Below are 26,820 nucleotides of genomic sequence, written 5' to 3'. Positions count from 1 at the left end.
AACTAGCTTTTCAGAGGTAGTCAAGAGTCAGGATTGCTCGGAGAGAGGGTAATTTCCCTCAGAGAATTTTTTTGCCAGTATTTCTCTTGGATAGATTTGCTAGTTTGGTGATATTTATTGTACTCAGAATTTCTCACTGCTGCTTAATAATAAAAACTCTCGGATGTTGCATCGGTTTTCCCAAGTTTGGATTTTTCCAGGGACTTTGTCCAAAAATAACGGTGTCATATTTTGTGTGTGTGTGTGCTATTATTTTCTCATTTTCCAGTTTATCTTCCACAACATTTTTATTTGTGAAGATTACAATGTGATTTATTCAATATTTGCCGTAGCAAATAAACCATTAATTAATTTACAGTTAGAAGAATTAATTCCAGTTGCTGCAATAAGAATTTCAATGGTGAAATTTTCGCATGGTATCAAAGCGATTTTGATCAGACGGGAAGCTCAGAAATGGAAGTAAAAATTCCCTGTTCAGAGGGAGCAGCAAGGCGAATTTCTGGGGGCTGCTAGGCAGTGTGAGTTGTTGGACAGTTTGATTTTTCAGTGCAAGATTGGCAGAAAATATCAGCTTGCCTGAGCGAGTGATTCCAATAGGCAGAGGGGGCAACAACTCAGTAATTTTCGTTGAGTAGATTCCTTGTTTGGGTGTAGAAGGGTTTTGTAGCAGTCCACTAGAGCAAAATCAATGCCGGGTGGAAGAGGAAGTGCACACACAGAGGGAAATTTCTCTCAGAGGGTTTCTAGCCTAGAAATCCATATTTCTAGGTGCAACCGACAGTTGCTGCAAGTAGATTGTCTCACTCCAGAAGGGAGCGTGAATAGCAGATTCAACAATCGAGCAGGGGGAGAGGGAGATTTTCGTTCTAGATTCAGAGATGGCCACAACTGGGTTTAGAGATTAGGATAGGTTGGAGGGAGCCTCCAACTATATCATTTGGAAGGCTAGGATGCCCTTCCTGCTAGATAAATTCGACGTGAAGACATATACATAAAATTTTGTGGCTTTACTGAATGATGTAGATCAGCTGAAGGAATAAAGGAAAGAGATGGCAAAGGCGAAGCGAATGATCTTGAATGGAGTCCAGGACCATTTAGTCTCGCATAAATCAGCCTAGAATATAACCAAGGAGATGTGGGATGTTTTCGCTTAGCTATATCAGAATACTTCCGAGCAGCGGAAGATGTTCTTGCAAGAGACGCTGAGAAACATTAGGATGCAAAGGGGTGAAGGCATAGATCCCTTGCTCACCAAAATTCAAGAAATACGGGATCAACCTGCAGCAGTTGGGGAAGCGCCTCAACCTACAGAGCTTGTGCGTTTGGCCTTGAACAATGTCTCGAAGGAGTGGCAAGTCTTTGTCCAAAGCATCTTGGGATGAGACACATTGCCAAGGTGGGACAAAATGTGGTCAGACCTGCAACAGGAGGAGATGTGGCGAGCTGTAGTAAAGAGCTCCAACAGTTGAAGCAGTAGCAAGGGTTCGAAGGGTGAGAAGGAAGAGGAGAATGTGGCCCTTGCATCAAAAGGTCCCAGTCAGGGACAAGGGGAGAAGAAGAAGAAGAATGACCTATCTAAGGTCAAGTGCTTCAGGTGTGGTGAGTTTGGCCTCTATAGTACTCAGTGTCGTCAAAGGAAGAAGGACAAGCAAGAGAAGCAGGACCAGGTGGTAGCATTTTCAAAGAGACAAATTGTCCCCCAGGTTGGAGGAAGAGAAATCCATATTTCTAGGTGCAACCGACAGTTGCTGCAAGTAGATTGTCTCACTCCAGAAGGGAGCGTGAATAGCAGATTCAACAATCGAGCAGGGGGAGAGGGAGATTTTCGTTCTAGATTCAGAGATGGCCACAACTGGGTTTAGAGATTAGGATAGGTTGGAGGGAGCCTCCAACTATATCATTTGGAAGGCTAGGATGCCCTTCCTGCTAGATAAATTCGACGTGAAGACATATACATAAAATTTTGTGGCTTTACTGAATGATGTAGATCAGCTGAAGGAATAAAGGAAAGAGATGGCAAAGGCGAAGCGAATGATCTTGAATGGAGTCCAGGACCATTTAGTCTCGCATAAATCAGCCTAGAATATAACCAAGGAGATGTGGGATGTTTTCGCTTAGCTATATCAGAATACTTCCGAGCAGCGGAAGATGTTCTTGCAAGAGACGCTGAGAAACATTAGGATGCAAAAGGGTGAAGGCATAGATCCCTTCCTCACCAAAATTCAAGAAATTCGGGATCAACTTGCAGCCGTTGGGGAAGCGCCTCAACCTACAGAGCTTGTGCGTTTGGCCTTGAACAATGTCTCAAAGGAGTGGCAAGTCTTTGTCCAAAGCATCTTGGGATGAGACACATTGCCAAGGTGGGACAAGATGTGGTCAGACCTGCAACAGGAGGAGATGAGGCGAGCTCTAGTAAAGAGCTCCATCAGTGGAAGCAGTAGCAAGGGTTCGAAGGGTGAGAAGGAAGAGGAGAATGTGGCCCTTGCATCAAAGGGTCCCAGTCAGGGACAAGGGGAGAAGAAGAAGAAGAATGACCTATCTAAGGTCAAGTGCTTCAGGTGTGGTGAGTTTGGCCACTATAGTACTCAGTGTCGTCAAAGGAAGAAGGACAAGCAAGAGAAGCAGGACCAGGTGGTAGCATTTTCAAAGAGACAAATTGTCCCCCAGGTTGGAGGAAGACTTCGCTATGTTTGCAGCTATACCTCCAGGAGTGAGGTGGGGCGATATGGAGCTATAGTCCCAGAGTTGAAGAGATTGGGCAAGGTCCATTAAGGTGTCCTCATGGATCATTAGCTTGCTACGGGGGCCCACAATATTAATTTTGATTTGGGGTAGCATCAGATGTGCTCTAGCCATGAAAATTAGTGGAGAGGCTAAAGCACATGAGATCTCCAAGACCCAGAAATGGTTTGGGCAGATTCTAAACGGTTTGGGAGATATTAAAATAATTAATATTTTAACGGAGTTCCTAAGTCTAAACTTAGGAAAAATAAAATATTAATGGGTATTAATATAAAACTGGGTTAGAAGGTTCCAAAAGTCATGGATCAAGCCATATCTAATTTTAGCTGTTGATTAGAGATTTAATCTCGGTCGTTGAAGGACCAACGAGAAAAGTATAAGAGGAGGCTTGAGGGTCAATGGGAGAATACACCAGAGTGATCAGTCATTCTATTCTCTAAAGCGGGGTTTGCTAAGAGAAATAGAATCAGTGATCAGCAGCGAGGGGCAGTGAATACATAGCAGAGAGGTAGAGTTGGTACCAGAGAGACAATGCAGAGCCCAAAGTGGTTGACGTAGAGGCAGTTGGGTGCTACGCAGAGGCAACTAGGAGCTGCGCAGAGTTAGGAGAGGCCAGCGTGTGAGACGCAAAGGGTCTAGAGGCTGATGCAGAGGCTAGCAGAGCTGACGCAGGGCCAAGAGGCAGCGCTAGAAGGATTTCTTGGGACAAACTGGGTGTTGGTGAGCCGGATAGGGTGACACAGTGCTTATCAAAGTGATGCAGAGCAGTGGGAGTTGCAATTGTTGCTGTGGGATCGTTCATCCAGTGATTATTTAGCCGGAATATCTATCTCTGAGGAGAAGTACTACTGCTGAGGGCATTCTCTGTTGGGTGAGCCATTTCTGGCACCCTGGTTGTATTATGAAAACTGCATAATAATAAAATCCTCTGAATAGCTACACTGATTTTCCCGCATTGGGTTTTTTTGGGGACATTGGTCCAAAACTAATGGTGTCACTTGTGTGTTTGTTTTTTTCAGTAGATGATCTGTAGATGTTTATACGATACTTGTGTTTATTTTCAGTATTTACATATAACTACTTAAGTAATCAAACAAGTAGGAAGAAATAAACCAGATGGTACAAGAAGAATTTCTAACGGGTTAAACTTAGAAATTCCAACATGGTATCAGAGCGTGGTTGCAGATCACAGGATAACTGAAGGAATTAGATAGCAGAGCAGTAGCAGCAGATTCAACGGTTCCGTGTGACAGCGCTGATCCGTGCAGAAGACAACAGAGGAAACAGTGACGCGGAGAGATTGCGTCATCATTCTGGGCCAAAGAGAGGTAGCACAGAGGCTAAGGGAGGCAGAATCAGGCTCACGCAAAGGCCAGGAGCGCTGGCGTAGTTGGCTAGGGGAGTTGATTTGCCGGTGCCGAGATTGCGCAGAGCCAAGTGGCTCAATCCTTCAATTGCTAGGGTATAGGAGGTTGCGGGTAATTTGCAGAGCGAAGCTGGTGGGGTACTGTGGTCAGAACAGTACCTAACAGGGCAAGACCAAGGAGGAGGGATTTCCAGAAGGGAAATCAAGACTCAAAGGGAGTCGAACCGAGAACTTCCAGACCGGAAGTTGAGAGACTCAGCAGGAGTCAAACAGAGGACTTCCAGGAGGGAAGTAGAGAGACTCGGAGGAGTTGAAAGAAGAGCAACATAATGGCCATGAATGGACTGAGAGATCAGGATAGGTTGGACAGAGCATCCAACTTCGTGGTCTAGAAGGCCAGGATCTTGTCCATTCTAGACAGATATCGCATCAAGGACTTCGCCTTGAAAACAATAGCGATCCTAGTTGACCCAACTGAAAATGAGAAGTACGAGGAGGCAATGGCCAGGGCGAAGTGCATCATCCTTGATGGGGTCAAGGATCATGTGGTGCCGCATATTGCCGAGAAGGACACGGCAAATGAGATGTGGGATGCCCTAAAGAAATTGTACTAGCATACTTCCATGCAAAGGAAGATGTTACTTGAAAATCAGCTGCGGTCATACCAGATGCAGAAGGGAGAGCAGATAGATGTCTTCCTCGGTCGATTGAAGGAGATCCGTGACTAGCTAACTTCCATAGGGGCCATGCCGAATCAGGAATTGATGGTGAGGACCGCATTGAATGCAATCTCAGAGGATTGGGAGGTATTTGTCCAGAGCATACTGGGTAGGTCGAGCCTTCCAGATTGGGAGGAACTGTGTGCGACTCTTCTTCAAGAAGAGATCAGACAGGTGACCAAGGCGGGGAGCAGCGGAAAAGGGGTCAGAATCAAGGAGGAAGAAGAGGATGCAACTCTAGCATCTGCGGGAAATCAGGAGAAGAGAAAGAAGGACCTCTCCAAGGTCAAATGATACCATTGTCGGGAACTGGGTCATTTTGCAAATCAGTGTCCTAGGAAGAAGAGTAAGGGAGAGACTTCTAAGACCAAGGCAGTGCCAGCGAGGGCGGAGAAAGAAGTCGAGGAGGTTGATGACTGTGCCATGAGTGCTCATGTGCCACTTGAGAAGAAGTGGGGAGACATCGAGTTGTAGTAAGACGGACTACAGGTGATGAGGGGCAGGATCCTTGAGGTACCCAACCTCTTGGATTATACCTTGCTATGGGAGCCCCAAAGAGGAGTAATAGGATTGGTGGATGTCGCTAGAGATGGATGCAGATGGAGAGGCAGAGAGTGCTATAGTGCAGGAGTCCTCGGACAACGCAAGGCTAGCAGGCTGCAATAGTGCGAGAGGCACGAGAGTGTTGCACCAGTGTAGGATGGCACAGAGAGGTGTGCAACAGTGTGAGATGCAGGGAGTTGTTGCAGCAGCGCAGAGGTCAGTAGAGGGAGCAATTTATAACGACAGAGGGAGCTTCAACATCGGGAGTGTCTCTAGCTTGACAGGGATGTCAGAGTTGGGTGGAACAGTTACTTCTCAGTAACTGAGTTGTAGTGCAGCAGTTAGCAATGGCAGTGCTATGGGCAGCACGATGCAGCGTAATGAGAGGGGATGCAGTGTAGATGCAGTGATGGGAAAGATGGACCAACAACAACACGGATGCAGAGGGAGTTGTCGTACAGATGCAACAGTGGCAGTGGCAGAGCCATGGGCAGTAGTACAAGATGCATCAGTGCAGAGGATGTTGGGCGGGGAAGCCTAACATTAGCATAGGGACCGATGCCGAATAATCAGTGTGATACTCAGTGAGGAGTATTACTAGAGCACAGTCTTCGCTAAGAGGGAGTGTTGATTTGGGGTAGCATCGAATGTGCTCTAGCCATGAAAATTTGTGGAGAGGCTAAAGCGCATGAGATCTCCAAGACCCAGAAATGGTTTGGGTAGATTTTAACCGGTTTGGGAGATATTGAAATAATTAATATTTTAATGGAGTTCCTATGTCTAAACTTAGAAAAAATAAAATATTAATGGGTATTAATATAAAACAGGGTTAAAAGGTTCCAAAAGTCATGGATCAAGCCAAATCTAATCTTAACCGTTGATTAGAGATTTAATCTCGACCATTGAAGGACCAACGAGAAAAGTATAAGAGGAGGCTTGAGGGTCAGTTGGAGAATACACTAGAGTGATCAGTCATTCTATTCTTTAGAGCGGTGTTTGTTAAGAGAGATAGAATGATCAACAACGAGGGGCAGTGAATACATAGCAAAGAGGCAGAGTTGCTACCAGAGAGACAGCGTAGAGCCCGGAGAGGTTGACGTAGAGGCAGCTGGGTGCTATGTAGAGGCAGCTAGGAGCTGCGTAGAGCCACAAAGTGTCTAGGGGCTAAAGCAGAGGCTCCAGAAGCTGACACAGAGGCTAGCAGAGCTGACGGTGTGACGCATAGGCTAACAGAGATGACGCAGGGCCAAGAGGTAGCACTGGAAGGATTTAGTGGGACAGATTGTGTGCTGGTGAGCCAGATAGGGTGACACAGTCCCTATCAGAGTGACGCAGAGCAGTGGGAGCTGCAATTGTTGGTGTGGGATTGTTCATCTGATGATTACTCAGTCGGAATATCTGTCTTTGAGGAGAAGTACTACTGTCAAGGGCATTCTCTATTGGGTGAGCCATTTTTGGCACCTTGGTTGTATTCTGAAAACTGCATAATAATAAAACCCTCTGAATAACTGCACTGGTTTTCCCGCATTGGGTTTTTCTGGGGACACTGGTCCAAAAATAATCGTGTCACTTGTGTGCTTGTTTTCTTTCTGTTGATGATCTGTAGATGTTGATACTGTACTTGTGTTTATTTTCAATATTTACATGGTAAATAACTTGTTAAGTAATTAAACGAGTAGGAAGAAATAAACCAAATAGTACAAGAAGAATTTCTAACAAGTTAAACTTAGAAATTCCAACAATTCAGTAGCAAGATGGATCAGTGTCAGTTGATGCAGTCAGTTCCGTAGTGACAATTGTAGACTAGTTGCAGTTAGATGCTGAGGAGTAGAGAGCAGTGTTGACAACAAAGCAAGAGGCTCAGTAGCAGAGTTAGCAACATCGCAAATTTCCAATGGACAGTGTAGAGGCTAGTAGTAGTTAGGACTTAGGAGACAGATGCAACATGAGACATAGATGTTTCAGTATTTCAGATGCTTCACAATTGTAGTAGTTGCAGTAGCAACAACAACAGTTGAGAGGGAGTTGCAGTGCAGATGTAGAGTTGGCAGCAGTATAACAGTGTCAGTAGCAACAAAGATGCAACATCAAAGTTGCGCAGTGGTGGGTGGGCAGTGGTAGGCAGTGACAATGGCTAGACATCAACAACATATACAGAGGGGATGCAGAGATAGGGTGTTGGAGCAGTTTGGCACTAGAACACCTTGCTCGCTAAGAGGGAGTGTTAGTTTTTGTAGCATCCGAGGTGTTCTAGTCTCGAAAATTTGTGGAGAGGCTAAAACACGTGAGTTCTCCATAACGCAAAAATCGTTTATGGAAATTCCACCTAGAAGTGTCTCAATTAGATTATTAACCAATTTTTAAATATTTCCTAAGTCTAAACTTAGAAAAACTGGTTAATTAATCAATATTAATTGAGAAATGTGAGAATTCTCTAGAAACTCACACCGATTGACTAGGAAATAATCTCAGCCATTGATTAAGTTTTAATCTTGGCCATTGAAGTCCCACAATGAGATTAAAGAAGAAGTCGATGGGTAGATGGAGGAACACACCAGTGATACTTGAGGTCAATTTCCTTGGGCAGTTCAATTTCTCCAAAGAACAACAACAGTTGCCGGAAGCGTTCGAGCCAAAGAAGGGAAGCAGGGAGGGGCAGAGACAGTGAGCCTGGAGGAAGTTTTCCAGTTCTGGAGAGTAAAAAAGATGAGGCCGGGATTTTCTCGAGGAGGCTGTCCAGAGGCTCAAGAGGGCAATTTGATCTAGCTAAAGAGGTGCTCATTCTCAGTTCCAGAGGTCGGGAATATTTTCCAGAGTGCCGAAGATTAGTTTCTCAGTTAGTAGTAGGCAGGAGGGCTAGATTGGTAGTTGATTTAGGCAAAGCATGTGAGGGACTGCGCTAGGGTGACGCAGGACATGCGCAGAGCTGGTTGGACGACTAACTTTTCAGAGGTAGTCAGGAGCCAGGATTGCTCGGAGAGGGTAATTTTCGTCAGAGAATTTTTTTTGCTAGTATTTCTCTTGGATGGATTCGCCAGTTTGGCGATATTTATTGTATTCAGAATTTCTCATTGCTGCTTAATAATAAAAATCCTTAGCTGCTGCATCGGTTTTCCCAAGTTGGGTTTTTTTGGGGACTTTTGTCCAAAAATAACAGTGTCATTTTGTGTGTGTGTGTGTGTGCCAATATTTTCTCAGTTTCTAGTTTATCTTTTTTAGTATTTTTATTTGTGAAGATTGCAGTGTGATTTATTCGATATTTGCCGTAGCAAATAAACTGTTAATTAATTTGCAGCTAGAAGAATTAATTTCAGTTGCTGCAATAATAATTTCAGTGGTGAAATTTTCACATTGGATGGCAAGGTAAGCCTTGATATATGACGAGGACATCATCTTCATAAATGACTCATGCATGCATATGAAAGTAAGTTTGATTTCTGGTACATGTGATATATTGGTGCACTTGATATTTGGTAGGTATCTTACATTTTATTAGAAATGTTGGATTTCTTGATTTTACAAAGAAGGTTAGAAACTTTGATTTTGATATATGGTAACTTGATACTATTGCCTATGATAAGCATGGCAACCTTGATAATAAAAGTGTGACAATAAGATTGATTCTCAGGATCTTCTTGTCGATCTTGGTTAGGTTTTGATAAGCTTAGTAAATTGAAAATGTGGTAAAATTGGATTCCCTAACTTGATGGTTGAGTAAAGTGATAAAGAAGTGATGTTGTGATTATGATCCTTGAAGTATGAAGATTCAGTTGTCCTAATTATATGACACTAATCTTTGATGAATGATGACATGTTCATATGAAGCAACTGACGATGATTTGTCATAACTATGATGCACATATGTTTGTGAACTTTATAGTTTGAACCCGTGATTTGACAGTTTTGTTGATGCACGAGAATATTATGATAGATAGGTTAATGTCTTGATTGAAGATGATTGAAGATGCTTTCCATTTAGAGGGATAAACTCTCCATGAAATCCCAACGCCTATTATTATTTGCATATAAGGTTCTTTATTGTTTAGGCATAAATAGATGATCATATGATGTTGTTGAATTTTTGGTCTGAGCAGAGAGGGTTTCCCCTAGTCCAAGCCCTAGTTGATGGGAGAAAGGCTTAAAGGTGCGGCTGTAGGCCTCCTAGCTGCATGGAAGAAGGTCTATGGGTGTGGTTGAGCCTGTAAGATTCAAAAAACTAAAAATTATGCACGAAACTAGGAGCAGTATGACAAATCTAAAGACATGACGCTGATGATAGAGAGTTCTATGGTTAGGGAAGTTAAGGAACAATGAGATCTACATAATGTTTGACCTATTGCAAAGAATGTGAATGTCTTGACTAATCTTGTGTTTGCAGGGGTCTGTAATACGCATATCAAATTTGATCACTGGAGCTAGTATAATAGTAAAGGATTGCTCCTTAGTATGCAGTGATTTTTAATCTGGCTATTGCAGAAATATCTCAATGAATATATGACTTGTCCTTGGTGTATGAATTTACATTTAGTGACAAAAATAATTTATATTATGATCATGTTGACGACTTGATGAAGTTTGGATTGATATTACTTGATGAATTACTGTTGTTGTTACGATAATAGACAAAGTTGTAACTTGGTACTTAGGGACTTGGATTGAAAAGTTTAACAGTGATATTGGTAGAAACTTTCATGGATTTCATATTAGTTTTGGTTTTGTTGTTGCTCAAATTGTACAAGCATTGCGACAACGACTTAGGTCGGGGGCTGTCACCCTGATCCCAACCTCTCCATTCTAGCTGTCTCCCAACAATAGGCTATGGGGGGTAGACCCTATGGAAATGAGATGATGAAGGACAAGTTGGGAACCAACGAGTCCAGGAGATAGTTGAATGGCCTAGCTACTTGGTTAAATTTAGCAAGATTTTAGGGATTAGATTATATAATATTCGAGCCCAGTGCCTTATGGAGTCAAAGCTCTTGCTTATTGAATTAAGACCAAGTAACGGGATGGACAACTGCCGCTTTGATGTTTTTCTAACCTATATGAAATGCAAATCCTAAGACCTAGGTGTGATGCAAAGATCTTGGTTAGTTTTAATTAAATGCCTAATTTGAATATGACCTTTCCTTAACTGTTTTGAGGCTAGGCTCCAAGGTAGGTTGTGGGAAGGAGGCCAACAGGAAGCAAGCAAGGGCTTGATTAACAATACCTTCTGTTAGTCTCCTATCACTCGATGCCTCGACGTTGCATTGGCTTTGACGACTGCAAGGTCACCGTGTTAACCATCGAAAAGTTGCTAAGCCCCTCAAGCTAGATGAAAAGGGTGGTCCTAGAGGTCTATCAACCAAGCTTATGCTTGGAGGTAAGTTATTAATGCAATTAAGCTTAGGATGCGATGCAAAGATGTTGAGTGAGTCTTAGGCTAAGATTTTCTTAATGATTAAGTACTTTAAGTTATAATCAAATCTTAAGGAAACAAGTACTTGACAATGATATTCGAAAGACAATATTAACCATAAGACAAGTGCCAATTTATCAAAGTGCCAACAGGATTTCCACGATATAATTACTCAAGGTAAATGATTCACCAATATGCTCAAGATACAACAAACATAAGCCAATAGTAACGATTTAGAGCATGGATTTATTTAGAACACTTTGCCAATGATTCAAAGCTACCACAAGACTGTTAATGCCCAAGATATGCCAATAACATTAGCAACGAGTCTTGATTACCCAAATGGCAATTTAGAACAAGAGGAATCTTTAATAACACAACTACAAGTAATTTAGATGAGATTGCTAACAGTGAAACAAATTAAACCATGAATTGTGACAAAATGCAAGCGAGAGACAACTTATGTAATTATGCAATGCAAATATGAAAGATGTAATTAGAGAAGAGATGAGGGAGAGATGGTTAGTAGGAAATGCAAAGGTTATCCTTGACAAAATTTGCACCTAGAAACAATACCAATCTTCTGTTCAAATGCTAATGATTAGCTTTGCCAAATATGCACCAGACTTTAGAATTTAAATCAGATTTTGCTTCAGTTATACGAACAGTCCCAAACATGCAAGGAAGAAGAGTCCGAGGCACATGATATACTTAGGAACAATGAATCAGATCACTGTCAATAAAAATGGACTACAGCAGCCTATTGCCAAGTATATATCAGTTAGTTAGAACAGCACTAAAATTATTCACAAGACTCAAATGCAACCTTAATGCTGGATGAAATTCCAAGATGCTTAGGTGAAACAGTAGAGACAGTTGTAGAAAATGTCTCAGCTATGTGAGCAGCAACTAGATCTTAGCACAATTATTATTCACAAGTGGTTAAGGTTACTTGGGAGCGGAAGCGAAAACGGGGAGCAGGAGCGGGAGCGACATTTTCAGAAGCTCCTGTTTCAGGGGTGAATTGGGAAGCAAATTTTTATATAATATATATATTTTTTATATTTTGATGCATATATGTCAACAAAAGCATGTAGAATGATGAATTAGATATAAAAAGCTCAAAAACATAGATTGAACCATATAACGTCAATCATCTAGAATTTATAATGTTCATCAACCACGCCCACAAGTTAGTAACATACAACATATTGAGTCTCATGATTCATCAATCTTAAAGTTTCAAACTTTCAAATTCAATATATAACATTTATCATCATTGATCACCAAAGTTGTACTTGTAAGATAAGTGTAACCATTCCAACAAAGAATATCTAACATGAAATGAAATGTTATAAAATGAAACAACTTTCAGCTTTCACGAAGCATCGTATTCATAATTCATTACCAATGAGTTATAATTGCCAACTTCAAACTTCAAACTTAAATGTCATATAATGTTTACAAAAAATATCATAATAAATATAAAAGAGTCAACAGTCATAAAAACTACTAGAAACTAGAAAAGACAAGTAAATGTATTATCTATTGCTAATACTTGAGCCTCTTGCCGCCACGAGAAATGTCTAATTTTTGAGTCTTGTTGGAAGGTCAGGATCTTTGTCATTAATATCACCCTCTAAGCATTAACATAAGATAGAAAAAACATAGCATGTCATGTCAAGATTTGGTTTGAGTGATGGGTACATTTTTAGTACGGCATGAGAGAGGAGTTCGACAACCAATGTCACTAACATCAAGGTACATAGAGGGATTGGCGCTCTTGATTAAAACGAGTTCCATACCCTAATACGTGACAAAATCCAATGGAAACATTGCAATCCCCCCAATCTTGAAACCCTGAAAAACTGATAAGTCTGTTGGATTTTGAATGAGATCTAAAATTCTACTTTCTCCATATGAAATCCAATGAGGTCGGAACCACTCTCAAACATCTTGAGTCATTTCATGGTAATGTTAAAAATTTAAGTAAAAGGATTAATCGACATTCTCCATCGCATATCAATACTAGGGCCATAGGCTTGATCATTAGGCTGCCCCACTAAAAAATTATTTGTTTCTTTGAAAAAATATTGCTTTTGGAATGTTACTGCAATTTTTTTGTTGCAAAAGAGGCTAGGGAGCGAAAATTTCGCTCCCGGGGTCACTCCTGAAATTTGCTCCCTGCGGGAGCGATTTTGGGAGCACGCTCCAAGAGTGGGTTCGGGGGGGGGAGCTGCTCCCCCGCAACCTTGGGTTATTAGTCAATGGATCAAGAATGACCAGGTTGTTATGCCAATTAGAATGATGGAAATAATAGATACCAGTAACTCTTTAGATTGATTTATTTGACCAAAATTGTGAAATGAATGTGCTTTAGGGAGTGGCTTATGTATATGCAATTTAAACTATGGAACTTATAAGACAACAAGCGTTAACACATCAAACAATGAAGCGGATCTCTCCCACAATAAAAGTCTTATGCTATCTGTGTTCCAATTACTTTCAAATGTGCAATCAACAAATGTATGACATCAGTGAGTCAACTTTTGTATGCAAGGTATGAATGCAATAGAGATTATGAGGCAGCAAAGATACCAATGCTAACAACAGCTAGAGAAACAGTCTAGTCAACAAGAAAAACACTTACCCAAGGAGCAATGGATGCAAGGAAATGAGAACCTAATTAGATAAGGTGACTGTCAATTACTTTTATACCACTGTGATGTAAGATTACCCTTCAGAAAAATTATGACAGTCATCAAACAAGCTTACAATGCATTCCTAATTCGTGTGAATGGCCTGTTATACCAATTTTATTAAAATTTTGCCATGAATTTCAAATGCTGCACATGTGAGACAGAGAGGGTTTGAGGGATGAGAAAATGCAAACCAGGGATCTCTTGACTCGGTAGGTGGTTAGTTCTCTAGCCCATAACTTTTCTGATGTGATAAGCAACTGCATACACAAAAGTTTGAAACCCAGAACTCCGCAATGCACCAAGATTTGACACACAAAATTCGATGATTTTTGAAACAGTGATTGAAAGATGCAACAAGGCATAGGAAAAGGATGACTGGGAGCCAACGCTGGGCAAAGGAGGGATTGCTGTGACGTTTTGACGCCTGCTCAGGCCTGCGACAGAGGCAAGGAGGGCTGCCAAAGGGCAGCGAAGGAGAAGGGAGGGCTGAGAAGGGGCTGGAAGGATAGCAGAGGGGAGTAGAAGGGCCACGGAGGAAGGAAGAAGCAGGCTGAGGGGGAAGAAAAACCACTGTAGAGGGGGCAGAGGCTGGAGGAAGGGCTATAAGTTCGCGATAAGGTTTCAGGGGGGTCCAACCAAGACTGCGGCCAACTGTTAAAGCTGACGGCTGGTGTAGAGGAACCCATGACAATGGTTTCCAAGCCCTAAACAGGCCAATCTCTAACCCAAGGATAGGAGAGAGCTGCGGCTGGGTTTATGTGAGATAAGGCTAGGCTTAGGAGGCCCCAAAAATCAGAACACCCGCAAAACAACTTGAATCTGCTTCAGATCTGGAAGTTTCACCACAAATTACCACAAAAACCTCCTTGAAAGGCTGATGGATTCATCATCAATCATTCAAGTGACCCTCATTTGCAGATCATCATCAATCATTCTATTCTTCTCTCTTCTTTGGTATGGCTCGCATAGGCCTGAAGTTGGTTCATGGTGATTGGTTCGCATAGGTCCTAGATTGCAGGGTCCGAAGCTCGAACGTGCAAATTAGGGTTTTTGGTTCGCAGCCGCAAGGTTGTCATAGGAAATTTTCGGTCGTAGTCACATGCATAGAAGCGTTTCCATGTGCCGTGCGGCCATAATGCTTCAGCTGCACGCAGAAGCACTTGCTCCGTGCGACAGAGACCTAGGGTTTTAGGTCACAGTTGACCCCAGATTCCGATAGTTGACTGCATATGTTGATAGTTGACCGCAAACTTTTGAATCATGATTTTGATTAGTAGTGTTGCTGGATTGATCTCTTGGATATTGTTTGGTTGATTTCGCTGGATAGTTTTGTGGTTGATGATTTGGATCATTGTACTCTCTCTTTGCTGAACATTTTATGACAATCTAATAAGAAGAAGAATTTGAAATGGTTTTCCCCCTTGTATGGTTTTGCCTTGGTCTTCGACCAATCCTGGTGTCTCTATGTGTGAATGCTTTTCTTCTATTGTTCCTTTATGTTCCACTGCATTGATGATGATATTGTTCTTTCTATATAATTGCATATGTTGCTAATAATGTTATGATGTTGTGAGGTGAATTCAATATATAAATAATGAAATGCAATTATCAAAGCAAAGAACTATAGCCCTAAGAAAAATCAACACTGCAAGTTGTACAACTTAACCGTCCTAACACCAAACCTTACTGCTGTGTCTTGGGTAGTTCCCTCTTAATGTATGAATACTTGTCCTTTCTAGAACACAACATCATACCCTTTGTTCTCCAGAGTTGACATTGAGAGCAAGCTTGTCTTCAACTTTGAGACATATAACACTTCTGCCACCTCTAGATATCCACTTGATTCTAGCTAGAATAACATTTTTCCAACCCCTTTCACTCTGCATGTATGGCACTCGTACCAACTTTCACATGCATGTTTGAATCTGTCTCTGAAACACTAAGAAACACTTCCCTCATTGCGGTCATATGGTGAGATGCTTCACTATCCATGAACTGTGCATCACTGTCCACAAACTGGGCACTTCTAACACTAGTGCCAGAAAGACAAACAACCACCAATGAGATCTCCTCAAATTTTGCTTCAAACTCATCAATCTCTACGAATGCTGCAACCTTTGTTTTCCTTTTGTCTTTCTTTTTGTTTGGACACTATCTTGCATAATGTCCTCGCTGGTGACATGCAAAACACTTGACTTTGCTCACGTGCTTCTTCCCATTATGTGAGGATCCTTCCTCTCCTTTGTTCAGTTTGGCAGTCCCCTTGCCCTTTCTTGCATGACTTGAAAGAACAACATTCTCCTCATTCCCTTCAATTTTTACCTGGCAGCCATGTAGAGCCTCCTCATGAGTGTCCTCTTGGGTGAAGTCATCCCACAACCTATCCCAAGTTGGGAGATGCTCCCATGCCATGACTCCCTTAACGAAGGTATCCCACCACTTTGTGAACCCATTCATAGCTATCCTTACCAGTTCTAAGTCTGACACTGTCTCGCATACTGCAACAAGCTTATCTCATACTTGAGATATCCGGGTGAGATTAGAAGAAATTGTCTTAGTGTTAGACATCTTGGTGCTCTTGAGTTTCTCTCTCAGCACTATTTTCTAGTTTTGGTTGTCACTTTGGTACAACTTGGTCAATGCCTCCCACATTTCTCTAGTGGTTTTCTTCCGAACACATGATGAACAATGTGGTCCTTCACTTCGTCCAGGATAGTCCTTCTGGCTTTCACGCCCTTATTCTTATGGGCGACCAAAAGTGTTGCATTGGTGGATTCATAGTTTGATCCACAAACTCTCCTCTAACACCAACACAATTCTCTCCTTCTAGATACTGTATTTAGACAACCCATCCAAACGATCTTCATACCTAAGACATGTTGCCATCTCTATCCAACTCATCAAACCTTAAAAAACAACTTTTCTTTGATGAAGAAGAAAACTTCTCTCAGAACAATCCCAAAAAAAAAAACTTGGTTTCCCTTTCAGAGACGAAGCTCTTATACCATGTTTTTTTTTATATTTTTTCAGCCGAACCTAGATCTGATATAGTATTCCATTAAAAATTTATACCCATATTTTTAAACTCGGAAAATAAAATATATTTCAGATCTGATTTTATGAATAGTAATACATTGAGTTCACTAACCTTAAAATGTAGTGGAAATAGAAACCATTTACACAAAAAAATTGACACAGTGATTTACACTGGAAACCCTAATGGGAAACAAGTGATTCTTTTATTTCAGTCCATAGAGAAAATAAGTTTGGAAATTATTACAGCAATTTATGAACCTGTACTTGACACAAAATTTTGAGAAGCTAACCTACAAAAATCAGCCTCGAACTATGTGCCAAAACATCTTTGCACAACGTGGTTTTCGAGGCTTGTATGGCCTATTCATATGACTATACAGACTATATGGAATCCATATGGCATGATACATCAAGCTGCTGCTGTCCCATTGCCTGAAATTTGCTTCTCTCGTGCCTAGAACTTTGTGCCCAAAATCTGTTTATGGGCTTCCTTGAAATGTGTTCCCTAGCTCACCCTCGTTGCCTTGTAATTTTCTCTTGCTGCAATCTTTTTCCCTCTTTCTCTTCTCCTCAAACCTTCACTTTTTTCATGCAATGTGTGTCTCTTCCTCTCTTTAGATTTGTTTTTATAACTTTTCAATGGCTAAAAGCCAATCTCCAAAGTGATTGACGGTCAACATCTAATCTTGATTACTTGAGATCAATGGTTGTGACTTAATCTCTCATTGAGACAACTTAAGTCTCCTTTTAATCCTTATAAAGTAAAAGTCACTTTAATTTTATAAAATAAAGTTAATATCTAGAGAGTACCTTTTCGGACACTTCCAGATGCTAGACACAAAGCTGATGTAGAAGTACCTGTCTGAGCTACATCTTTCAACATAATGGAGGGGAATATGCCTCTAATATTAGAGTTTGAAAGTTATCTTTGCTAGCATGGAATCAGGCATCAAACCAATATTCCATACAATTATTTGCAGAATGGTGTAGCAAAAAGAATGAACAAGACACTCTTGAACTTTCAATGCTATTTCTCAAGAATGGGAAGTTGATGTTTTGGGCTGATGCAATTTTACGTGTAGTGTATGTGAGAAACAAGAGTCCATCTCATGTTCTAGGGAACAAGACTCCTTATGAAATGTGGTGTGGCTGCATTTCTTTGATGAGGCATCTCAAGATTTTTGGTTCCACTTACTTTCCCATAATTCCTAAGGAGCAAAGAAACAAACTTGGTGCAAGGAGTCGAAAGTGCATCTTCTTGGGTTACTCAAATACCACCAAGACATATTGTCTTTACAATGAGGTAAACAAGAAGTTCATTCTTTCCATAGGTGATTTTTCTTGAATCCACTAATAATGACAAAATTGTTGAACGACGACTTGATCATTTGGATAGATTCACTTATGCAAAGACATATCACGAGTTTGATGATGAGATTATACATCATGAAAGGGGGGTCCATATCTTGGATCAATCTTTGGAATCTCCTTTTGAAGTGCATTTCCCCCTAATGTTGAAGATCTTGCCACTTCATAAGAATAAGAGATTTAATTGGAAGATGTGATTGGGAGGATTGAAAGATTGAATCTTGATGAGAATTCAACACCATCTCAATTAATTGAGCAACCTAGACCATCACAGAAATGTCCAAAGTGGTTCAAAGACATTTGAAAGTGTTCATCCTGACGAGGTTGGAAAGATAGGAACTAATAATTCAACGAGATAAGATGGATGTGATATAGATAGTTTAGATTTAGGGGGATGTAAATGATATGGACATTTCATATGATTGTGAATTGAATTTATCTTTTGAGGAAGCTGCGTTTCATGATGAGTGGAAAGAAGCCATGTAAAAAGTGTATGATTCTCTCATCAAGAATGGGATGTGGAACTTAGTGGATCCTCCATTCCAAACCAAACCAATTGGTTGTAGGTGTGTCTACAAGAACAAGTACAAATCAGATGGCCCACTTGACAAGCATCAAGCGAGACTTGTAGCAAAAGGATTTTCTCAGAAGGAAGGCATAGACTATGAGGAAACGTTTTCCCCCATATCAAAATGGGCTACCATTCATGCATTTTTGGCTTTGGTTGCACAAAATAGGTGGATGTTTCATCACATGATATGAAGGTAACCTTCTTGAATTGAGACATGAAAGAGAATGTCTACATGTGTCAACTAGAAGGCTTTTAATCTTGATGATGCAATTCTATTTGTCAAGCAAGTTAGCAAAACTATTGTATATCTTGTGGTGTATGTAGCTGATCATTTGATAGCAGGGAACAATGAAGCATATATTTCATCCATAAAGAAAGAATTGGAGAAAGGATATGAGATGATAGACATGGGATATCTTCACTATTATGTGGGTATTGAAGTAACTTAGAATCCAAAAAAATTATTCATCTTCCAAAACATTTACATTGGAGAACAATTGAACAAATTTGGCATGGATGCTCTTTCTATTCCAATGGAAAAAAAATTGAAGCTAACATAAAAAAAAAGAAAATGAATATGAAGACAGTTAAATATAACAGTGTGTAGGGAGTCCTATCTACCTTACTACTACGAGACCAAATATTTCATTTGTTGTTGGGATTATTTCTAGATTCATATGAAAACATTATGAAGGACATCGGTGTGATGCGAAGAGACCTCTAAGGTACTTGAAGGGAACTTAAGACTTTGGGCTCCAATACTTTGAAGTGGGTGACTTCAAACTAGTTGGACATTCAGGTTCAAACTTTGATGGGGACAAAGAGAATGGAGTGTCTACTTCAAGATACCTTATGAGTCATGGATCAATAGCTATCTCTTACAGATCATACAAACAATGTGTTCCAACATATTCTATTATAGAGGCAGAGTATGTAATTGTTCTAGAGGTGACAAAGGAAATTGTGTGGCTCAGGAAGATACTAGAGGATTTGTGGGAGAAACATGTGAATGTTACTTCACTTTTGATTGATAACTCTTCTGCTATGAAGTTGGCCAAGAATCCTAGATTCTATGATTGAACTAAGCACATAAACCAAAAGTACCATTTCATTCAACATCATGTAGAGGCCAAGGCCATTCACCTGATACATTGTTCCACAAGTGACCAAATTATCGAAAACTTCACCAAAGTTCTTGGAAGAGAAAAGTTTGAAAAGTTCAAAAAGACACTTGGACTTACAAACACCCTTTTGGATTAAGGGGGAATGCTAGATACCTAATCCTTTGGATTATGGTATATCGTAAATAATATTGTAAATATTATATTTAGGAGAAATATGAAGATTAGATGATTAAGAAGAGTCGTTGAGCCTCTTGGAAGATGAAACCAAAGGTCACTTCACTTTGTATATATGTATGGGTCATTTTGATGAAAATCTCTCAATGCGTGGGGTTATTCAATCACTAGGCTCTCATTGGCAATGATTCAAAGATATTTTTGTCAACATATTATATGAAGAAAAGGACCAACACATCTTTACCAAGCTCACCCACCTTCAACAAGTAAGATCCATAGAAGTATACATTTAGGAACGGGAAATCATGGAAACAAGAGTTTTAGGCATACTAAAAGATTTTTTTTCAATATATATATATTGTAGGCTTCAAGGTAGAAATGAGAAATGAAGTAAGGGTATGGAATGTATTGTTTGTTGATGGTGCTTAAGTCAAGGTTGTTGATTTTTGTAGCATTGGAAAAGTGTTCTAGTCTCAACTCTGGTCAAAGAGACTTAGAAACACAAGAGCTCCAGAACCCAAGAAAAGTTTTAGGAGAAAACACCTAGAGATGGATCAATTAAGTTAATTGATCAATAATTAAATTTTTCCTAAGTCTAACTTCGGGAAAATGATTAATTAACAAGAATTAATTGAGAAAGGTGAGATTTCTCTAGAAACTCACACAGATCAACTTAGAAATGATCTTAGTTGTTGATGAGGATTTAATCATGGCCATTGGTGAGCCAATGAGAGATTATAAGAGGACGTCGATGGGGTTGGAGCTAAACACACTTGAGGTCGAGTTCCTTGGCAAAATCGAGTTTCCCAGTTGCAGTGATTCAACAGAGAGAAGTTCGATCTAGAGAGGGGACGCAGAGACAGTGAGGGGCAGAGACAGTGAGGTCTGAGGAAGTTTTCCAGTTTCGGAGAGGCAGTGAAAGGAGGCCAAGTTTATTCTCTAGGAGGCCACGCAGGGGCTTGCCCAGAGCCTCATAGAGGCAGTGCGCTTTGGCTGAGAGAAGTCGTTTCAGGTGTCGGAGGTCGGGAAGATTTCCAGAAGGCTTGGCCAGTGACTTCCAACAACTATAGGCAGAACGATTGACTCAGAGAAAGTACCAGAGCAACGCGAGTTTGGCCTGTGCAAGGACTACGTAAAAGGTTGACGCAAGGGTTTTTCCAGAGCATATTTTTGTGGCCAGTTTGGGCTGGGATTGCTTGTGGAGGAGGGTAAAATTCCCTCAATAGTTTCACCAATATTTCTCTCATAAAGGATCGCCAGTTTGGCATCCATTTTATTGTACTCAAAATTTCATTGCTGCATAATAATAAAACCCTCATCTGCTGCACTGGTTTTCCCTTATTGGGTTTTACTGGGGACATTTGTCCAAAAATAATTGTGTCAAATTATTGTGTGTGCTCTATATATCTTAGTTTCCAACATTTTATTTTTCGCAACGTTTTATGGTGAAAATTGCAGTTGTGATTTTAGTTTTTGTTTGCCGTAGCAAATAAATTGCACTTAATTTTAACCAGTTAGAAGAATAATTTCCAGTTGCTGCAATAGACTTGAAATTTTCACATTGTATCATAGTAAGTTTGACAAATCAATTGCTCAAAGATGAAGAGGGAGAAATTCGTAGTTCAGAGAGAGCAACACTCAATTTCTCCAGATTCGTGCAGAGATAGCCAGGCAGTTTGAATTTCTGGGAAGAGGGGTTGGTTTTCTAGCACAGGTGGCAGAAAAATTCGTAGAGCCCAGTAGCAGTTCCAACAGGTAGTGGTGAAGTCGAGAAGTAGTTCTGGTGAAGCAGATCAGTAAATTTGTAGAGCAGATCTAGACGCAGTTGTATTTGCAGCAGTTGTGCAGTAGCAAAATCAACACCCGATGGAAGAGAAATATCACACGGAATTATACTTAGGATGTCTCAAGTAAATTCTTTAGAATTCTCGAGTATGACCATGGACAAATTAGATATTCAGGGAGCTACAAAATCGTCTACCAGATTGAGAACGAATTTGCTCGCTTAATTAGCTTAGCTTCATAGGGAGTTTGGTATATAGACAGTGGAGCGTTAGCCCACATGACAAGAGTTGGAGAATATTTCTCCAACTATAATGACGAGAAAATGGACTTCCAGATAACAATGGGAAACATAACAAAATGCAATCCAGTTGGGAGAGGTACCATTGACATCAAAAGGGAGTCAGGAGCAAGCACCAGTGTTACAAATGTATTTCATGTGCCAGGATTGGTATGAACCTGATTTCAGTATCCCAGTTACAGGATAGGGGATATGATGTCCACTTTGTAGGTAAGAAGGTGTTCATCAAACACTAGAACTGGAAGAGGGTGAAACAGATTGGGGTACGAAGCAACAAACTGTACAAGTTGCAGTTCGACTCTCCAATGGCACTAGTTAGCAATGACAGTGATAGTCAGAAAGACCTAAATGAACTATGGCATAGGAGGATGGGACATTTACATCATGGAGCACTTAGAATGCTCAAGGAGACAGTAACAGGTGTTCCAAAATTAGGCACGAAACATGATGATGTGTGCAAGGGGTGTGTGCTTGGGAAGTATGCTAAGGCAACATTCCCAAGAAGTGACAACAAATCAGATGGTGTGTTGTAGCTTATACACTCAGACATTTGTGGCCCTATGTCCACTAGATCTCTCGGAGGGTACGAGTACTTTGTCACCTTTATTGATGATCATTCCAGGAAAACCTAGATCTATTTTCTGAAGACCAAGGATGAGGCCTTCGATTTATTTAAGGAGTTTAAGGCTCTAGTGGAGAATGCGACGAGGAAAAAGATTAGAGTTCTTCGCTTAGATAACGAAGGTGAGTACACAGATAGTGACTACACAGGTTTCTGTGCGAAGGAAGGCATCGAGAGGGAGTGGACAACTCCATACAACCTACAACAGAATGGGGTAGCAGAGCCGAAGAATACATCTATAGTTGGGGCTATGAAGGCAATGTTATATGACCATGATTTTCCAAGGTTCTTATGGGCAAAGGCATGTAACACAACAATGTATATTCAGAACAGGGTTCCTCACAGGGCGTTGGGGAAGATAACAACAGAAGAAGTCTTCACAGCATAGAAGCTAGGAGTAAGACATTTCAGGATCTTTAATAGCATAGCTTATTGCCATGTACTAGATGAGAAGCATACTAAGTTGGATCAAACTGCAAAGAGAGGATACTTCGTTGGGTATGGCAAGACCTCTAAGGCATACAAGATCTACATTCCTAGCAGCAGGAAGATTATCGTGAGACGAGACGTGAAGTTTATGGAGGACAAAGCCTTTAAGAAATCTCGCGAGATGCCAGCAAGTGATCAGAGTGAGCCAACATAAGCTCCATTGGTTCAACAACAGGGGCGATAGCAAGGACCGCTGCAAGGATAATCACAAGGATCTAGTACTATTCCCAGTACCAACATATCCTTAGGTGTAGAGGATTCAGTGAGTTCGCAACATATGGAGCAACAGAGACAAGATGAGCAGTTAGTCGATCCTCCCACCACTAGTAGTCGAACCAACAGGGAAGTTCATCAGAGAGTGAGAGATGCAAAGGAGTTCATTGGAGCTCCTAGGACGAACAAAAGAGAAAGCAAACAGCCAGACAGGTACCAAGCTTTGGTGGAAAAGGTTGAAGAACCTTCCAGCTATCAGGGGGCTGCACAACATCAGGTGTAGATAGATGCCATGGTAGAAGAGTATAGCTCTATCATGACGAATGATGTTTGGGAGGTAGTGTTGAGGCCTGAGGGTAGGTCAGTTGTGGGCTCCCGATGGATCTACAAGATCAAGTATGCTGCAGACGATAACGTGGAGAAGTACAAGGCTAGGTTCGTAGCAAAGGAGTATGCGCAAAAAGAAGGGATAGGCTATAAGAAGATCTTCGCCCTAGTTGCCAAATATACTTCTATCCGGTTAGTTATATCCCTAAGAACACAGATGGGATGGCAGATTCACCAGATGGATGTCAAGGCAACTTTCTTGAACAAGGTGATGGAGGAGGAGGTATATATAGAACAACCAGAGGGATCGAGACACATGAAGGCACACATATGTGTGTAGGTTGAAGAAAGCTCTATACGGGCTCAAGTAGGCTCCCAGGGCATGGTATGGTCATATTGACAACTATTTGCAGCAGATGGGGTTTGTCAAGCGTGACGCAGATCTCAACCTTTACTACTTGATGGTAGAGGATTAGCCACTCATCCTAGTGTTGTATGTGGATGACCTCTTCTTGATAGGGTCATCAGGGCTCATAGAGGACTGCAAGAGGAACCTGGCCATTGAGTTTGACATGAAGGACTTGGGCCTGATGCATTACTTCCCAGGCTTGGAAGTGTGGCAAAAGGACGGAGATATCTTCCGTGGTCAAGGGAGATATGCTACAAAGATTCTGAAGAGGTTCAGGATGCAAGATTGCAGACCCATGTCTACGCCCATGATTACAAACTGGAGGAAGATTGATGCATCAGAGGACGAGAATGTTGACCCCACCTTGTATAGACAACTTGTCGATTCCCTGATGTATCTGGTCAACACGAGGCTAGATATCTGCTTCACAGTCAACACTCTCAGTCAGTTTATGGTGGGACCAAAGAGAGTGCATTGGACAACAACGAGGCATATTCTGAGGTATTTGCGTGGCACAGTCGAGTATGGATTGAGATATACTCGAGGTGATGGTGTTAGATTATGTGGATTCATAGATGTGAATTGGGTAGGGAGTTCAGTGGACAGGAAAAGCACCTCAGGGTGTTGCTTTAGTGATGGGTCAGGGATGGTTTTTTGGTGCAATAGGAAGCATAAGTCAGTAGCAATAAGCTCTGCAGAAGTAGAGTATATGGCCGCTAGCACAGCCATGTGCGAAGCGATTTGGATTTGGAAGCTGCTGGTGAGTTTGTTTAGTCAGAGGTTGGAGGCGACCACTATCTATTGTGATAATAAGAGTTGCATCAGGCTCTCTGAGAATCTAGTGTTCCACAATAGGTCAAAACAAATAGAAATTCGATACCATTTCATCAGAGATTGGGTAGCGTGGAGCGGTCCAGCTACAACATGTTCCCATAGAAGAGCAGGTTGTAAATATACTCACGAAAGCTCTAGGCGGGCCTAAGTTCGTCTATTTTAGGGAACAAATGGGTATAGTGGAGAACCCTTTTCAGTAGCAGGGATCGAAATTTTGTTCTCAGTTGTAGTAGTTGCAGCAACAACAACAACATGAGTTTAGTTGCAGTGTAGTGCAGAGTTGGCAACAACACAAGGTGTACAGTGCAATGTCAGCAACAATGCAGATGCAAGTTGGTTCAACTCAGAGTAGTGATTGAATCAAAGTTGCGTAGTGGCTTGGTGGGCAGTCGCAGTTGTCACAGTTGTCAGACATCAACGACGTGTATGGGAGATGATGTTACGAGATAGAGAGAACACCTTCCTCACTAAGAGGGAGTGTTGATTTTTGTAGCATCAGACATGTGTTCTAGTCTCTACTTTGGTCAGAGAGACTTAAGAGCTCCAGAACCCATAAAAAGTTTCAGGAGAAAACACCTAGAGATGGCTCAATAAGTTAATTAATCATTAACAAGAATAAATTGAGAAAGGTGATATTTTTCTATAAACTCTCACGGATCAACTCAGAAATGATCTTAGCCATTGATGAGGATTTAATCATGGCCGTTGGTGAGCCAACGAGAGATTATAAGAGGAGGAATATGGGGTTGGAGCTAAACACACTTGAGGTTGAGTTCCTTGGTAGAAATCGAGTTTTCCAGTTGCAATGACGCAAAGAGATGTTTGAACTAGAGAGGGGACGCAAAGACAGTGAGTTCGAAGGAAGTTGTTCAGTTCTGGAGAGGCAATGAGAGGAGGCCAAGTTTATTCTCCAGGAGGTTGTGCAGGGGCTTGAGTAGAGCCTCATAGAGGCAGTTCGATTTTGCTGAGAGGCAGGTCGTTTCAAGTGCTGGAGGCCAGAAAGATTTCTAGAAGGTCTGGCAGTGACTTCTAGCAGCAACTACAGGCAGAACGACTGACTCAGAGATAGTTCTAGAGGAGTGCGAGTTTGGCCTGCGCAAGGACTATGTAGAGGGTTGACGCAGGGGTTTTTCCAGAGCAGATTTTTGTTGCCAGTTTGCCAGTATTTCTCTCAGAGAGGATCGCTAGTTTGACATCCATTTTATTGTACTCAGAATTTCATTGTTGCATAATAATAAAACCCTCATCTGTTGCACTGGTTTTCCCGCATTGGGTTTTTCCAGGGACATTTGTCCAAAAATAACTGTGTCAAATTATTTTGTGTGTGCTCTATATTTCTCAGTTTCTAGCATTTTATTTCCATAGCATTTTTATGGTGAAAATTGCAGTTGTGATTTTATTCATTGTTTGCCATAGCAAATAAACTGCGCTTAATTTTAATTAGTTAGAAGAATAATTTCCAGTTGCTGAAATAGTCTTGAAAATTTCACAAAGGCCAAACTGATATACAAAAAATTCGTTGTCAGTGATGGACAATCACACCGTCTCCATAAAATATGAATAATATGTTTTTCTACAATAATGTAATGGAGATAATTGCTACAAGCTAGAAAAGGAAGGAAAACAAGATAAGCAACTATACCACTGCAAGATTGTGATAGGTAAGGAAGTAGATATCTCCAACATTAAGTGAGATGAAGATGACATAAAAGAAGTTATTGGCAATATTGGATCAGAATCTCATGAAGTGGAAAAGATGCCAAGATAAACTTGGCAACGCTAATAGTGATGAAGCCCAAGAAGTATGATGGTGCAAGCTCACCCAAGATCTCATTAGTAGCTTTAATAGGAAGCCTAAAGACTTAGACCTTGAAGCTCAAGGGGTTAGTGAAAAATACAAATGTCCAGTGTATTTGTAGACTTTGGAAGTACTCACAAGTTCATTAATATCAATGTTGTAAAGACGCTGAATCTCTTTGTATATCCAATCAAGGACCTCAAAGTAGAAATGGTAGGTGACTGGAAGATTGAAATGTTGGTAGAAGTCACAAAATGATGTTGCAAATACAAAAGTTTCAATTGCAAGTTGGATTCTTT

The 26,820-nt window shown here is 41.0% G+C and overlaps 1 protein-coding gene and 1 pseudogene across 1 annotated transcript in view; both read left to right on the top strand.

Moving 5' to 3' along the window:
* The window catches only part of LOC149138872 (surfeit locus protein 1-like), a 31,967-nt pseudogene extending 9,128 nt beyond the window's left edge, over positions 1-22,839 (top strand).
* The window catches only part of SOX (sulfite oxidase), a 348,282-nt gene that overhangs the window by 23,523 nt on the left and 297,939 nt on the right, over positions 1-26,820 (top strand). The window lies entirely within an intron of this gene.

Source organism: Pinus tabuliformis, chromosome X (assembly GCF_031772625.1).
Source record: "Pinus tabuliformis cultivar Carrire ecotype Pingquan chromosome X, CPIR1, whole genome shotgun sequence".
Lineage (NCBI taxonomy): Eukaryota > Viridiplantae > Streptophyta > Pinopsida > Pinales > Pinaceae > Pinus > Pinus tabuliformis.
The sequence above is the reverse complement of the archived record's forward strand: the minus strand, read 5'-3'. Positions and strand labels throughout refer to the sequence as shown.